Consider the following 16,380-nt stretch of genomic DNA (forward strand, 5'->3'; position numbering starts at 1 on the left):
GTATTTCTATTTCCGTGAGAGGTGTCGCAAATAAATTGAAGATCAAATCCTCCTTCCCCTGGTACCTCTGGGTTGTCTTTTGGATTCTCTGGCTCTGGCCCCCTCGTTTGGTGCGTTTCCGGGTCTGGGGTCTCTCTCTTCCCGAAAACGGATCTTGGAGCGGGTGTCCACCCCTAAAGGGCCCGTTGGTCTTCTGCTGTTTCTGCCATGTGGTTTAGGGGTCTCTGTGTCACTCGCTGACGTGCTGGTGTATCCACCTTGTTGTCTCGGTGGTCTGCGATCACGCCTATACTGGGGTGGCACATGTCCTTTTCTCCTGTGGGTCCGTATTGAGCCATCTATACACCCTATGCTGGGCATAGTCTTGTTGTACCTTGTGGAATTTATCTTTCTTGAATTTCAAGATGTCTTGTTTATAGTTATCCACTTGTGTCTGTAATTTGCTCATCAGTTCAGAGTGTGCCGCATCATTCAGTGTGTCTTTATGTTCACTCTCGAATGTGGCAATTTTCTCTTTGATGCCATTGAGCTCACGAGTGGATTCCTCTATCACCAAGAGGATCAGATCCATAGAACACTTGTTCAGGATACTGATCCACTTGGTGCAGAACGAGGGGTTAAAGCGACCTATCGTGGGTGAATTGTGGACCCGGAACCCCCTGGGTATCTGTTTGTTTCTGAAGTAATCAGACAGGGTCATCCCGTGCAATAAAATGTCCACCTCTTTTTTCCTCAGCCGGGTCAGTTCATGAAACACGTCTTCTCCTGAAGATTGCACATTAATATCAAACACTGACCCCGTATATAGTATTCCTCCCACGTCGCTGTCGGAGTAGCTAAACACATCTGTATTATCACATTGTGACATCTGCAGGGTGTCTGTGATTGCTGAAGCTGCCATGTTACTGCAATAAGGTGCTGTAGATCCAAAAAAGTGCCTGAGTGCAGAAAAAAAGTGCTGGTGCTGGTAAAGTGCTCTAGTGACCACTGCAAGGGGATATCCCCTTTGGTGTTGCAGTGTTGTGGAGCAGTCCTGGATTTTAGGTATTAAAGAGGGTATTGAATAACCCTGCGGCGTGCCTTGAAACAATTAGTCAGTGCTGTCCGGGATACGGTCCACTCACTGACAATCCATATGCTGTGTGTCAAGTCCGGCACTGCCCCTCTCCGATTATATTGGTCAGCTGGCCCGGGTGCCCATCGGAGGTGAAAATGACTTCACTTGCATGCAATGTAAAAAAACGATGTCACTCCAGGTCTTTTGTCTCATAACCAGCGTTTACTGATGCCTACGGCGTTTCGGGTCTGGCCCGTCTTCAGGACATAATCAGTTAACAAATCCACAAAGTGACATATTTATACATAAGTGCAACTTACCCATCCCGGTGCTGTCTGCTCTCACATCCGCCCGCCGGCGTGCTCTCCGTCTCCCTTCCGGATCCTCCCACCGGAGGTGACGCTGCGCCGTCCGGGGTCATGATGCTTTGACTGACAACACTGCAAAAAACATGTAAACATATCATTAATTTAAACATCTCCGCACATACACATTTATATCTCTAAACCGTGCTAATACCATCATCAAATAATTGTTATTTTAAAAACGTGGTAATGTGCTTATTTATACAGTGTATCTAGCCTGCTCGGCTTGTATTGAACCAGTGATCACTAGATGGCGCTGACTGTGCTCTCAATCTCCTCTACATTGGAGAGAATCCCGTGCGCTATCATATCAAATATTCTCAACTACATATGACATACAATAATTACATTAACTTAAACATAACTTTAAAATACTCTTGTGCTCTCTATTCAGTGATTAGTATGTGTACTGTTATTAGTGCAAAAAAAGTGCATATGTCAGGACCCCGAGTACACACCATTATGCGCACTCGCCAATCCTGAGATCCGCTGTGTGTTACGTAATTAGTGTAATTAATATCTATAGCAGAGATCAGTACACATCTGATCAATTATGCATCTTCATGTTGATTCTACACTGTTTTTATTATCTAATATACACTTTTTATGTTAATATTCACCCTAGGGTAAGCCAGTCACGTCAGGTGATGCTGGCATCTCGTTACACCGGACACATTTGCTGCAATCACCATCAGTCTCCTAGGAGACCTGAGGCTTGCTGTCCACGCTGCGTTCCAACAGCAGGATATCCACTGCCTGGCCACTTCCTTTCACTGTCCGTTTCCTGTTTGATGCCAGCACGCTGCAGTAACCTGATTTGCTCACTCTTCTCACTTGTTATGATAAAGGTAAGCACATGTATGTACCTATTATTGCACGTATAACCTTGACAAAGGGGTGTCACATACCCCGAAACGTTGGAAGCTTCTTTTTTTTTTGCTGAAAATATATTTTTTCTAAAAATCCCCAGAGTGCCGCTGTTGTTTCTTCACTATCCTGTACTTCTGTTCCTGAAGGCACCTGGGTTACCTGTACTGCTGGAGGAGTGCCAGGCCTACACCTCTACCTCTACCTCTATATATATATATATATATATATATATATAGCATTGCACTAACCACACTGACTGCCCTCTATAAGGGAACCAGTATATATAGCACTGCACTAACCACACTGACTGCCCTCTATATAGGAACCTGTGTGTGTGTGTAAATGTGTGTATATATATATATAGTTGTGGGGGACGGCGGCACTCGCAAAATGAAGACACAGGAGACCACTTTCTCACAACGTTTCGGGGCTGTGTTGCCCCTTTTATCAAGTGCAAAAAACCAACCAAACAATCGTGCAAAAGAAGCATAAATAGCTGCAGCCATCCTGTCAGTCCTCCCTGCTCAGCTTCCCCTGGGCGTCTAATGATGACGTCACTGGAATCTGCTAGGCTGGGATACCGAGAGGTCCCGCCCCCCCTTGTGTGTAAACAATATCTGTAATGAAAAGAAATACATCAAAAGCATTATAACATACACTTGTGCATTAAGAGACGTCCTTGACATCAATTCAGGCTGCTTTTGAATGAATCTGCAGCAATGTGGCAATGTGCCGTGGAGGTGCAATACTCTGCAGGAACCGGCAGGCAGCCAATAAAGCCGCCCCCTCCAGCTCCCGCAGGACATCGCCTCCACTCCTAAGGTGCTAAGTGCATACTAAGACCCATGGATCCAGTTAAAAAACATTGAAAAAAACAGTAATGTGCAAAACATAATCATGTGACTGATGTGCTGACATAAACACAAACACATACATTTATAAACCTGCTGACAGTTACAAGCACTTCTCTGGGGGGCTTGTTATTATAATGGGTGGCCTGTTGGCCATACCCCTACTTACTGTTCTATTTGGGAACCACTGACATCGTATTTGTGAAAGTGTCGACATCAAAGGTCGACACTACCCGAATCAAATGTGTTGACATTATCTAAAAAAATGTAACAATTTTTTTTTTTTTTTAAAAAGGGCTTTTTTGATTGTTCTAAGGGCTCAATATTGTGGATAGTAAAACAGAAATGGAGCTGTATGGGCCAGACACACTGAGATGTTAAGTTTATAGGAAATGGGAGAGGCCTGCATGCTCATTAAGGCCCCTTGGGACCAACGTGTCCAGTTGGAATATCCAACGACTCTCAAGTTGTAAGAGTCGTAGCGACCTGTCTCCCCCCTCTTGAGAGGTGGCACATGGTCGATGATGCGGTACCTCAAGGATGCTAAATTGTGTCTGGCTTCGTGGAAGTGTCTTGCGACAGGTTGCTCGCTGTGACCAGTGCTGATGGCAGATTTAATGGCCGAGCGATGGGCAGCCGTCCTCTCTTTAAATGCTCTGTCCGTCTTGCCGACATAATGTCGGCCACACGGACAGCTTATCAGATACACAACGTATCTGGTAGAGCAACCGACCCTGTGATGAATTTTGAACTTTTTACCCGAGTAGGGGTGGTGGAACGTGTCTCCTGGGGTCATGAAGCTGCAGGTGGTGCAGCCGCAGCACCTGTAGCAACCCCCCTTTAGGTCTACCTAAGAATGTAGGGTTATTAGGGAGGGGAAAGGTGACATCATTTTTCACAAGATAATTTTTCAAGTTTTTGCCTCTAGTATAAGAGTGCAATATCTTTTTATTTTGGAGGACTGGCAGGGTGGGATCAGAATTGACAATGGGCCAATGCGACTGTACTATCTTTTTAACTGTGGAACTCTGAGGGTGGAATGAATTAACCCAGATGATTTTCGCCGTCACATCTTTTTTCTTTGTACGGGACTCGAATGCCTCCTCGCGAGTCATGGATTGGACTCTATTTTTTGTGGCAACTATCTCTTCAGTGGTATACCCTCTGACTATGAACTTTTTACCCATTTTATCAAGGGCATCTTCCAACCCTTGGGGCTCACTGCAGATGCGCCGGGCCCGCAACATCTGCGAAAAAGGTAAGCCTTTTTTAAGAGGCATTGGGTGGAAACTGGAGGCTAATAGAGTATTGTTCCTGTCAGTCGTTTTGGTGAATAGTGTGGTGGACAGCCGTCCATCCATCACTTTGATGTCAACATCCAAATACTGTACAGCTGTATCGCTCATGTTGTATGTCAATTTGATGGGGGATTCTGAAGCATTATGTGTGTTAATCAGCCTCTCAAGGTCACATCGATCATCCCCCCAAATAATGAGGTCGTCAATGTACCTTGTGTACAGAATCAACTTTGATTGAACCGACACGTTCTGTGTGAACAGTGCCCATTCTACTGCAAACATGAAGGAGTTCGCGAACGATGGGGCCACTGAGGACCCCATTGCACACCCCCTCTGTTGCAGGTAGAACTTGTTGTTAAATGCGAAATAATTTCGTTTCAGGGTGAGTTCCAGCAATCGGATGAAAAAATGTACTGCTGGCCCCTTGTACAAAGCATTGTCACTGATCAAATTTGTCACAGCCTCCAGTCCGGCTGCGTGTGGAATGCACGTATATAAGCTCGATACATCGATAGTACTTAAGATGCATCCTGGAGGTAATTCGATGATGGTTGACAATTTCCCTAGCAAAGCGTTAGTGTCCTTCAAAAAAGAGATGTCGTTTTGGACACATGGCTGCAAGAAAAAGTCCAAATATATGGATATCCCTTGATACAGAGAACCCCGGGCAGAAATGTTTCTTGTAGCCTCTCTCCAAAAATCGGGCACTCATCTTATGTTTTTGTGACTCTGGCCGTTCATGACTGGAATTTTTGCGGAAAACCTGCATATACTGGGATATCGGCAGGCTGTCCTTCAACCCGGGCGGATGATTACTGGTAGCAAATAACGACGAGTTCCTATCGGTACTCTTTCGGAACAATGTGCTGCCCAGTTGGTTATTTGTTTTAAAAATTGTAACATCCAAAAAATTAATTGATTGTGGCTCAATTTGGCCTGTAAATCTAACAGTGGTGGGTAGGTTGTTCAACTCATCAACCATCTCATCAAACTCCTGTGAGGTTCCGCTCCATAACAAAAAAATATCGTCTATGAAACGTTTAAAGTAAATAATGTGTTTGCCATACAAAGGCAAAATGTATGTCTGTTCGTACCCATTCATAAACTTATTTGCATAGGATGGAGCTACGTTGGAGCCCATCGCGGTCCCCATCCGCTGTACATAATACTGTCCGTCAAACATAAAGTGATTATGTGACTAAATGAGTTCCAGCAGTTCAATAATGAACTCAAAGGGGGATCGCGATGGGCTCCAACTGTTAGAAGCTCACGTACTGCCCTGTAACCTCCCTCATGGGGAATGATCGTGTACAAGGCACACACATCAAGGGTGGCCAAGTACACATCAGGTCCTATCTCAGGGATCTGGCCAAGTTTTTGTAAAAAGTCTCCCGTATCTTTGAGATACGTGGGTATCAAAGGCATACGTTTTTGTAAGAACCCATCAATGAACACTGCCAAAAGCTGCAACAAGGACCCTCTCCCCGAGATGATGGGACGCCCGGGGGGATTCACAAGGCTCTTGTGCACCTTTGGCAGTGTATATATGGTGGGACAGATGGGGAAATCAACAGTGAGGTACTTAGCTAGCCCCTCTGTAATCCATTGATTTTGCAGAGCTCTTAAGATGGTGACATCAATCCGCCTTTTGATGCGGGTATGGGATTAGTCAGACAGTGTTCATAAGTATCATGATCCGCTAACTGTCTGTGAATCTCCTGTTCGTATGCTGTCTTGTTTTGTAACACAATTGAGCCCCCTTTATCTGCTGAGCAGATAATCAGCTCAGGGTTGACTCAGTGTGGTGATGGCTTGTCGCTGGGCCGGTGATAAATTGCTAAAATGCTTGTCATGTTTAGAGGTGCAAACATCATTTTGCACTAGCCGTTAAGTGCATATGCTGGCATTAGTCGAGGGGGGATCGAACAGGCTAGGTCTAAGCAGGGATTTGGTGACTACAGGATCACTGTTGTTGGTTTTGTCGGAAAAGACAAATTTATAGTGGTCCATTTCAAAATTGAAACTATTGTGGCGTGCAGAAGGCACAAATGACAATCCCAATGATAGAAGGGAGGTTTCGCCTGGGGTGAGGGTATGATCCGACAAATTAAATATTAGGTTGGACCCTTCCTGCCTTTTTGTCTTGTATCCACCCCTCCTCGGATGGGGCCTGAACCTCTTCCTCGGCCGCGTCCAGACGGTGGCACTGCAGCCTGTCCTAAAAAACCACCTCCTGTGTTTTGGGAATCTGAATGTGAATGTGATGAGCCAGAATCAAAATTACGAAAGAACCTAGGGTTACGTGGTCCTTAGCCACCGATAAACCTGATGGTTGATGTAATCGTTGGTAATGGTCTGTAGTTTGTTACGTTTAAAGGCAATTAATTTGTCACGAAAGGTATCAATCTGTGTACCCAGTTTTTCACACCAATTTTCACTTTTGTCAGTGCGCAAGACAGGGATACTGTTTTTATCAAATAGTGTGATCTCCTCTCTGATTTTGACAAGCTCAATGCCCACTTCTTTGATTACGAGGAGGAGGAGGTCCAGCGAACATTTATTAAGGACCCCACACCATTTGCTACAAAATGTGGCGTTTGTTCTACCAATGGTGGGTACGTTGGAAACCCGAAACCCACGTGGGATCTTTTTGGTCCTTTGGTATTCTGTTAAAAACTGTCCGTGTGCTGTCAATTCGACCTCCCTCCTACGTAATGGAAGAATTTTGTGGAATAAATCAATGGGTTTTTCAGTGGGCAATTTCCCAAAGTATACCTTATCGGCGTCATCATCCGTAAAGGAAATTAGTGTATTCTCAGCCGCATGAAGCAGCCCTTCATCAAATGCAATTGGCTGTCCTTGGGACATAACAAAATGTCGTACAACACAAACACGCTAGAATTGTGAGTCGGAACCAGTGTATAGGCTATGATGAGATGGCACAAATAATCAAAAAGTATTTTAAAAAAAACTTGCAAATAACTTTAGAGAAGATCTGACTATTCTCTTTGATGTAGGCAACAGAAAAAATGGGAAAACTAGTAGGACTGGAAACAATGTGGACCAATCCTGTCCAGAAATATTAGTCCAACAATGGATTCCAGGGTAAAAAACCAAGCTGTGTGCTGTCAGGTCAAAAAGTCACGTATTATTCAAATAGTAATAGTGATGGGTGTCCAATCAGATAATCTGACCTGTGGTAGATGAGAGAACCATAAACCTGTAGAGATAAGATCGCACTCCATCCATCTAGGGTGTCGTCCAGAACCACAGTCCAAGTATATAGAAAAAAAGGACACGCTCTCCAGTGTTTTAAATGCAATTTAAAATTAGCTGTGTATTAAAAAAAAATGTACAAAAAGGATAAATATCAAGGTACTCAACATTTCCGTCCACTTGGGACCTTCATCAGGAGGTAAGCAACTGATACAGCAATCCAACAGAGAGCCCCTTTGTCTATGTATCAGATACAAAGACAAAGGGGGTTATTCATTCCCAGATTCCGACTGTTGGGACGTCCCGACAGTGAGATTCCCGTCCGTTTCCGACTGCTTCTGATAGAACATCCAAAGTCGGTGTTCAATGTACGGAGTGTTGGAAAGTCCGTAAATTGTGTGACACGGCTGCGGATTGGCAGAGAATGGCCGTGTATTCCGCAATGTACCGAGTGTAGGAAAGTCTGTATATTGTGTGACACGGCTGCGGATTGGCAGAGAATGGCCGTGTATTCCACAATGTACCGAGTGTTGGAAAGTCCTTAAATTGTGTGACACGGCTGCGGATTGGCAGAGAATGGCCGTGTATTCCACAATGTACCGAGTGTTGGAAAGTCTGTAAATTGTGTGACACGGCTGCGGATTGGCAGAGAATGGCCGTGTATTCCACAATGTACCGAGTGTTGGAAAGTCTGTATATTGTGTGACACGGCTGCGGATTGGCAGAGAATGGCCGTGTATTCCACAATGTACCGAGTGCTGGAAAGTCTGTAAATTGTGTGACACGGCTGCGGATTGGCAGAGAATGGCCGTGTATTCCGCAATGTACCGAGTGTTGGAAAGTCTGTATATTGTGTGACACGGCTGCGGATTGGCAGAGAATGGCCGTGTATTCCACAATGTACCGAGTGTTAAAAAGTCTGTAAATTGTGTGACACGGCTGCGGATTGGCAGAGGATGGCAGTGTATTCCGCAATGTACAGAGTGCTGGAAAGTCTGTATATTGTGTGAAACGGCTGCGGATTGGCATAGAATGGCCGTGTATTCCACAATGTACAGAGTGTTGGAAAGTCTGTAAATTGTGTGACACGGCTGCGGATTGGCAGAGGATGGCCGTGCATTCCGCAATGTACCGAGTGTTGGAAAGTCTGTATATTGTGTGACACGGCTGAGGATTGGCAGAGAATGGCCGTGCATTCCGCAATGTACCGAGTGTTGGAAAGTCTGTAAATTGTGTGACACGGCTGCGGATTGGCAGAGAATGGCCGTGTATTCCGCAATGTACCGAGTGTTGGAAAGTCTGTATATTGTGTGACACGGCTACGGATTGGCAGAGGATGGCCGTGTATTCCACAATGTACTGAGTGTTGGAAAGTCTGTATATTGTGTGACACGGCTGCGGATTGGCAGAGAATGGCTGTGTATTCCACAATGTACGAGTGTTGGAAAGTCTGTAAATTGTGTGACACGGCTGCGGATTGGCAGAGAATGGCCGTGCATTCCGCAATGTACCGAGTGTTGGAAAGTCTGTAAATTGTGTGACACGGCTGCGGATTGGCAGAGAATGGCCGTGCATTCCGCAATGTACCGAGTGTTGGAAAGTCCGTAAATTGTGTGACACGGCTACGGATTGGCAGAGGATGGCCGTGTATTCCGCAATGTACCGAGTGTTGGAAAGTCCGTAAATTGTGTGACACGGCTACGGATTGGCAGAGGATGGCCGTGTATTCCACAATGTACGAGTGTTGGAAAGTCTGTAAATTGTGTGACACGGCTGCGGATTGGCAGAGAATGGCCGTGCATTCCGCAATGTACCGAGTGTTGGAAAGTCTGTAAATTGTGTGACACGGCTGCGGATTGGCAGAGAATGGCCGTGCATTCCACAATGTACGAGTGTTGGAAAGTCTGTAAATTGTGTGACACGGCTGCGGATTGGCAGAGAATGGCCGTGTATTCCACAATGTACCGAGTGTTGGAAAGTCTGTATATTGTGTGACACGGCTGCGGATTGGCAGAGAATGGTCGTGTATTCCACAATGTACCGAGTGTTGGAAAGTCCGTAAATTGTGTGACACGGCTGCGGATTGGCAGAGAATGGCCGTGTATTCCACAATGTACCGAGTGCTGGAAAGTCTGTATATTGTGTGACACGGCTGCGGATTGGCAGAGAATGGCCGTGTATTCCACAATGTACGAGTGTTGGAAAGTCTGTAAATTGTGTGACACGGCTGCGGATTGGCAGAGAATGGCCGTGAATTCCGCAATGTACCGATATTCCAACCGTCATCAGACACAGAGACATAAACGTTAACTTACGGTGTAGACTCAAACTCAGTATATCCCTGATGTAAGGTAAGGTGACAGGGGAAATATATTATTAAATATATATAAATATTTATTCAATGCCGGCACTGAGATCCAACTTTTTTTACTCGGATCTGTTTTGTGGGATACTGCCGCACATTGTGGAATACACGGCCATCCTCTGCCAATCCGCAGCCGTGTCACACAATTTACAGACTTTCCAACACTCGGTACATTGCGGAATACACGGCCATTCTCTGCCAATCCACAGCAGTGTCACACAATATACAGACTTTTCAGCACTCGGTACATTGTGGAATACACGGCCATTCTCTGCCAATCCGCAGCCGTGTCACACAATATACAGACTTTCCAGCACTCGGTACATTGTGGAATACACGGCCATTCTCTGCCAATCCGCAGCCGTGTCACACAATTTACAGACTTTCCAACACTCGGTACATTGCGGAATACACGGCCATCCTCTGCCAATCCGCAGCCGTGTCACACAATATACAGACTTTCCAACACTCTGTACATTGCGGAATACACGGCCATCCTCTGCCAATCCGCAGCCGTGTCACACAATATACAGACTTTCCAACACTCGGTACATTGCGGAATACACGGCCATCCTCTGCCAATCCGCAGCCGTTTCACACAATGTACAGACTTTCCAACACTCGGTACATTGTGGAATACACGGCCATCCTCTGCCAATCCGCAGCCGTGTCACACAATTTACAGACTTTCCAACACTCGGTACATTGTGGAATACACGGCCATTCTCTGCCAATCCGCAGCCGTGTCACACAATTTAGAGACTTTCCAACACTCGGTGACGGACTATCTGACTTATAACGTGTACACATGGTAAGATTTGGCTTCTGATGTTCCCGAAATAGTGAACATCGTCTCATGGCAACCAGCATAAAACTCCCCCTCCCCTGTGGAAACCAGCATAATATGCGCCCCCCCCCCAGCATGTAACTCCTGCAAGGAGCATATAACCCCTAGCAACAAGCATGTAGGTGCTATTATATATACTGGGCATATCGGTGTGTGCTATAATATATACTGGCCATTACAGTGTGTACTATAATGTGTACTGGGCATAACGGTGTGTACTGGGCATAAGTGTGTGCTGGAATGTGTACTGGGCATAACGGTGTGTGCTGGAATGTGTACTGGGCATGACGGTGTGTGCTGGAATGTGTACTGGGCATGACGGTGTGTGCTGGAATGTGTACTGGGCATAACGGTGTGTGCTGGAATGTGTACTGGGCATGACGGTGTGTGCTGGAATGTGTACTGGGCATGACGGTGTGTGCTGGAATGTGTACTGGGCATAACGGTGTGTGCTGGAATGTGTACTGGGCATAACGGTGTGTGTGGAATGTGTACTGGGCATAACGGTGTGTGCTGGAATGTGTACTGGGCATAACGGTGTGTGCTGGAATGTGAATTGGTACTACTATGTGAACACACCACTCCCCCCCACAAAAAAAATGCCCTAAATTCGCCCTTCGGCGCGCACTGTTCAGGTTTGTATAGTTTCTAGTATATGGAGTGGGCCAATTGATACTTCCCCCCCCCCCACGACCCACATGTGCCGTGCTGGGGAAAAGGGTAGAGGAGGCTTTATTCCGTTGGGACCCAGAAAACGTCGGGTAGGGCCCCAATTTTTAGAAGTAAAGGGTCCCCGGGACCCACTTTTTTGGGTGGTTTTCGCGAACACTGCTTAAAGTGTGTACACATGGTAAGATTTGGCTTCTGATGTTCCCGAAATAGTCGCATATCGCAATCAAATCGCATGCTTTTTTAGGGCTTGCGAGCTTGATGCGCTGCCGATGCGTGCTCCCGTGTGATAGCAAATCGGCAGCCAGATAGAGAGGGCAGGCAACACTATATAGTCTAAATTGTGCCACTCTGGCATGCTGTGAGATGCGAGTCCCATCGCAGTCGCATCGGGACTCGCACCTCACAGCAGGATCTGCTGTGTGTACACACCTTCAGTGAGACCAGTCTGTGAGTGCTGCCAATTTACACCAGTGTATATGAGTTATTCCTATAACCATTGTCTCCTTATACTCAGGTGCAGATCTGTATTGCCGTGACTTGTGTATGATCTCTGTAACTGGAGTGATACGGGAGGATAAGGTGACTATAACATTATCTTATCATATTGGGGACTGATCAGTACGGCAGGGAATGTGTTATACACTATGTCCAGTATCAATCAGCTGCGGTAATTGTCTGCAGCTAGCGGATTTGCCGGGGGCTATCCAATTATCCTGGACTAGTGTCCTGCCGCTGCTTCGCACAGGTACATGTGTTATAATAACGCTCCCCTGCCCAGACCCCTCCCCCTCACCAGCTGCTCTCCGTCCCAACTACTACTACTACTTCCGCTGACACCTGACCACCCAGACAGCCACAGCCACCCCTTCCCCTCACCAGCTGCTCTCCGTCCCAACTACTACTACTGCTTCCGCTGACACCTGAGCGTCCAGACAGCCACAGCCACCCCTTCCCCTCACCAGCTGCTCTCCGTCCCAACTGCTACTACTGCTTCCGCTGACACCTGAGCGCCCAGACAGCCACAGCCACCCCTTCCCCTCACCAGCTGCTCTCCGTCCCAACTGCTACTACTGCTTCCGCTGACACCTGAGCGCCCAGACAGCCACAGCCACCCCTTCCCCTCACCAGCTGCTCTCCGTCCCAACTACTACTACTGCTTCCGCTGACACCTGAGCGCCCAGACAGCCACAGCCACCCCGTCCCCTCACCAGCTGCTCTCCGTCCCAACTACTACTACTACTGCTTCCGCTGACACCTGAGCACCCAGACAGCCACAGCCACCCCTTCCCCTCACCAGCTGCTCTCCGTCCCAACTGCTACTACTGCTTCCGCTGACACCTGAGCGCCCAGACAGCCACAGCCACCCCTTCCCCTCACCAGCTGCTCTCCGTCCCAACTACTACTACTGCTTCCGCTGACACCAGAGCGCCCAGACAGCCACAGCCACCCCTTCCCCTCACCAGCTGCTCTCCGTCCCAACTACTACTACTGCTTCCGCTGACACCTGAGCACCCAGACAGCCACAGCCACCCCTCCCCCTCACCAGCTGCTCTCTGTCCCAACTACTACTGCTTCCGCTGACACCTGAGCACCCAGACAGCCAGTGGCAGCCACAGCGCCCAGACAGCCACAGCCAGAGCGCCCAGACAGCCACAGCCAGAGCGCCCAGACAGCCACAGCCACCCCGTCCCCTCACCAGCTGCTCTCTGTCCCAACTACTACTACTGCTTCCGCTGACACCTGAGCACCCAGACAGCCACAGCCACCCCTTCCCTCACCAGCTGCTCTCCGTCCCAACTACTGCTACTGCTTCCGCTGACACCTGAGCACCCAGACAGCCACAGCCACCCCTCCCCCTCACCAGCTGCTCTCCGTCCCAACTACTGCTTCCGCTGACACCTGAGCACCCAGACAGCCAGTGGCAGCCACAGCGCCCAGACAGCCACAGCCAGAGCGCCCAGACAGCCACAGCCAGAGCGCCCAGACAGCCACAGCCACCCCTTCCCCTCACCAGCTGCTCTCCGTCCCAACTACTACTGCTTCCGCTGACACCTGAGTGCCCAGACAGCCAGTGGCAGCCACCCCTTCCCCTCACCAGCTGCTCTCCGTCCCAACTACTACTACTGCTTCCGCTGACACCTGAGCGCCCAGACAGCCACAGCCATCCCTTCCCCTCACCAGCTGCTCTCCGTCCCAACTACTACTACTGCTTCCCCTGACACCTGAGCGCCCAGACAGCCACCCCGTCCCCTCACCAGCTGCTCTCCGTCCCAACTACTACTACTGCTTCCGCTGACACCTGAGCGCCCAGACAGCCACCCCTTCCCCTCACCAGCTGCTCTCCGTCCCAACTACTACTGCTTCCGCTGACACCTGAGCGCCCAGACAGCCAGTGGCAGCCGCAGCCAGAGCGCCCAGACAGCCACCCCTTCCCCTCACCAGCTGCTCTCCGTCCCAACTACTACTGCTTCCGCTGACACCTGACCACGCAGACAGCCAGTGGCAGCCACAGCCAGAGAGCCCAGACAGCCACAGCCACCCCTTCCCCTCACCAGCTGCTCTCCGTCCCAACTACTACTGCTTCCGCTGACACCTGACCACGCAGACAGCCAGTGGCAGCCACAGCCAGAGTGCCCAGACAGCCACAGCCACCCCTTCCCCTCACCAGCTGCTCTCCGTCCCAACTACTACTGCTTCCGCTGACACCTGAGTGCCCAGACAGCCAGTGGCAGCCACCCCTTCCCCTCACCAGCTGCTCTCCGTCCCAACTACTACTACTGCTTCCGCTGACACCTGAGCACCCAGACAGCCACAGCCACCCCTTCCCCTCACCAGCTGCTCTCCGTCCCAACTACTACTACTGCTTCCGCTGACACCTGAGCGCCCAGACAGCCACAGCCACCCCTTCCCCTCACCAGCTGCTCTCCGTCCCAACTACTACTACTGCTTCCGCTGACACCTGAGTGCCCAGACAGCCAGTGGCAGCCACAGCCACCCCTTCCCCTCACCAGCTGCTCTCCGTCCCAACTACTACTGCTTCCGCTGACACCTGAGCGTCCAGACAGCCACAGCCAGAGACACCACCACGTGCCAAGTGACCCACGCAGCCCAATCAGCTGTGCAGTCCCAGAATGCTGCCCATTAATGGGCTTGCTGGGACTCTTAGTTCCACAGCAAAACCAATAGTTAAATAAAAGCACACTGACAAGAAAAGTAAAACTTTATATCACACAGAGCCCATTCATACATACTTACCTATCTTGATTGAGGATCGGTCCCATTGTCCACTAGAATTCCGGTATTGGTACCTGTGGAGACGAATCATCCTTACATCTCCTAGGTGTGGATCGGTCCTCTTCGTTCCATGTAGGCATCCACGTACTTAGCAAAATAAACAAACGCCGGTACCCCAGCCAGCACGGACACGGAGGAGACGCAGGATGACTATATTTACATCCTGCGGCTCCTCCCCCGAATAGCGCTATTGGCCACCTAGCGGTCAATCAGGAGCACTAACGTGTATATAAAGGGGTATCTAGGTGTCGGCTACATCATAGTATCTTACATATTACTCTGTGCAGCAGGTTAGTGTATATAAAGGGATATCTTGGTGATGGCTCCATCATAGTATCTTACATATTACTCTGTGCAGCAGGTTAGTGTATATAAAGGGGTATCTAGGTGACAGCTCCATCATAGTATCTTACATATTACTCTGTGCAGCAGGTTAGTGTATATAAAGGCGTATCTAGGTGACAGCTCCATCATAGTATCTTACATATTACACTGTGCAGCAGGTTAGTGTATATAAAGGGGTATCTAGGTGACGGCTCCATCATAGTATCTTACATATTACTCTGTGCATCAGGTTAGTGTATATAAAAGGGTATATAGGTGACAGCTCCATCACAGTATACTACATACAGATGGGTCATTGTACATCCTTGCTGGCGGGTCGCCAGAACGTACGCGCTGGCGACCCGCCAGCAGCCTCGCCAGCGAGGAGACTGAGACGCGCGTGCGTCTCACGCGCACGTGCGTCTCAGTCTCCGTCGCTAGCGTGGCGGAAACCCTGTCCGTCTCCGCCTCAGGGAGACGGACGGGGTTAGGGGGGATGCGGGCAGGCGGCGGGGACCCCGGGTTACCGCCGGCAAGCCGGCGGGGACCCGGGGAAACGTTTGGAAGCGCCGTCGGAAGGGGGCGCGCGCGCCTCTCGTGCGCGCGCGCCCCCTTCTCACGATCGCCATGGCGCTGGCGGGGGATGGCGGCTGGCGACGCCAGCGCCATCCCCAGCAAAGATGGACCGTGACCCATCTGTATTACTCTGTGCAGCAGGTTAGTGTATATAAAGGGGTATCTAGGTGACAGCTCCATCATAGTATCTTACATATTACTCTGTGCAGCAGGTTGGTGTATATAAAAGGGTATATAGGTGACAGCTCCATCACAGTATACTACATATTACTCTGTGCAGCAGGTTAGTGTATATAAAGGGGTATCTAGGTGACAGCTCCATCATAGTATCTTACATATTACTGTGCAGCAGGTTAGTGTATATAAAGGGGTATCTAGGTGACAGATCCATCATAGTATCTTACATATTACTCTGTGCAGCAGGTTAGTGTATATAAAGGGGTATCTAGGTGACAGCTCCATCATAGTATCTTACATATTACTCTGTGCAGCAGGTTAGTGTATATAAAGGGGTATCTAGGTGACAGCTCCATCATAGTATCTTACATATTACTCTGTGCAGCAGGTTAGTGTATATAAAGGGGTATCTAGGTGACGGCTCCATCATAGTATCTTACATATTACTCTGTGCAGCAGGTTAGTGTA

Source organism: Crinia signifera, chromosome 4 (genome assembly GCF_055691185.1).
Source record: "Crinia signifera chromosome 4, ASM5569118v1, whole genome shotgun sequence".
NCBI classification, from domain to species: Eukaryota; Metazoa; Chordata; class Amphibia; order Anura; family Myobatrachidae; genus Crinia; species Crinia signifera.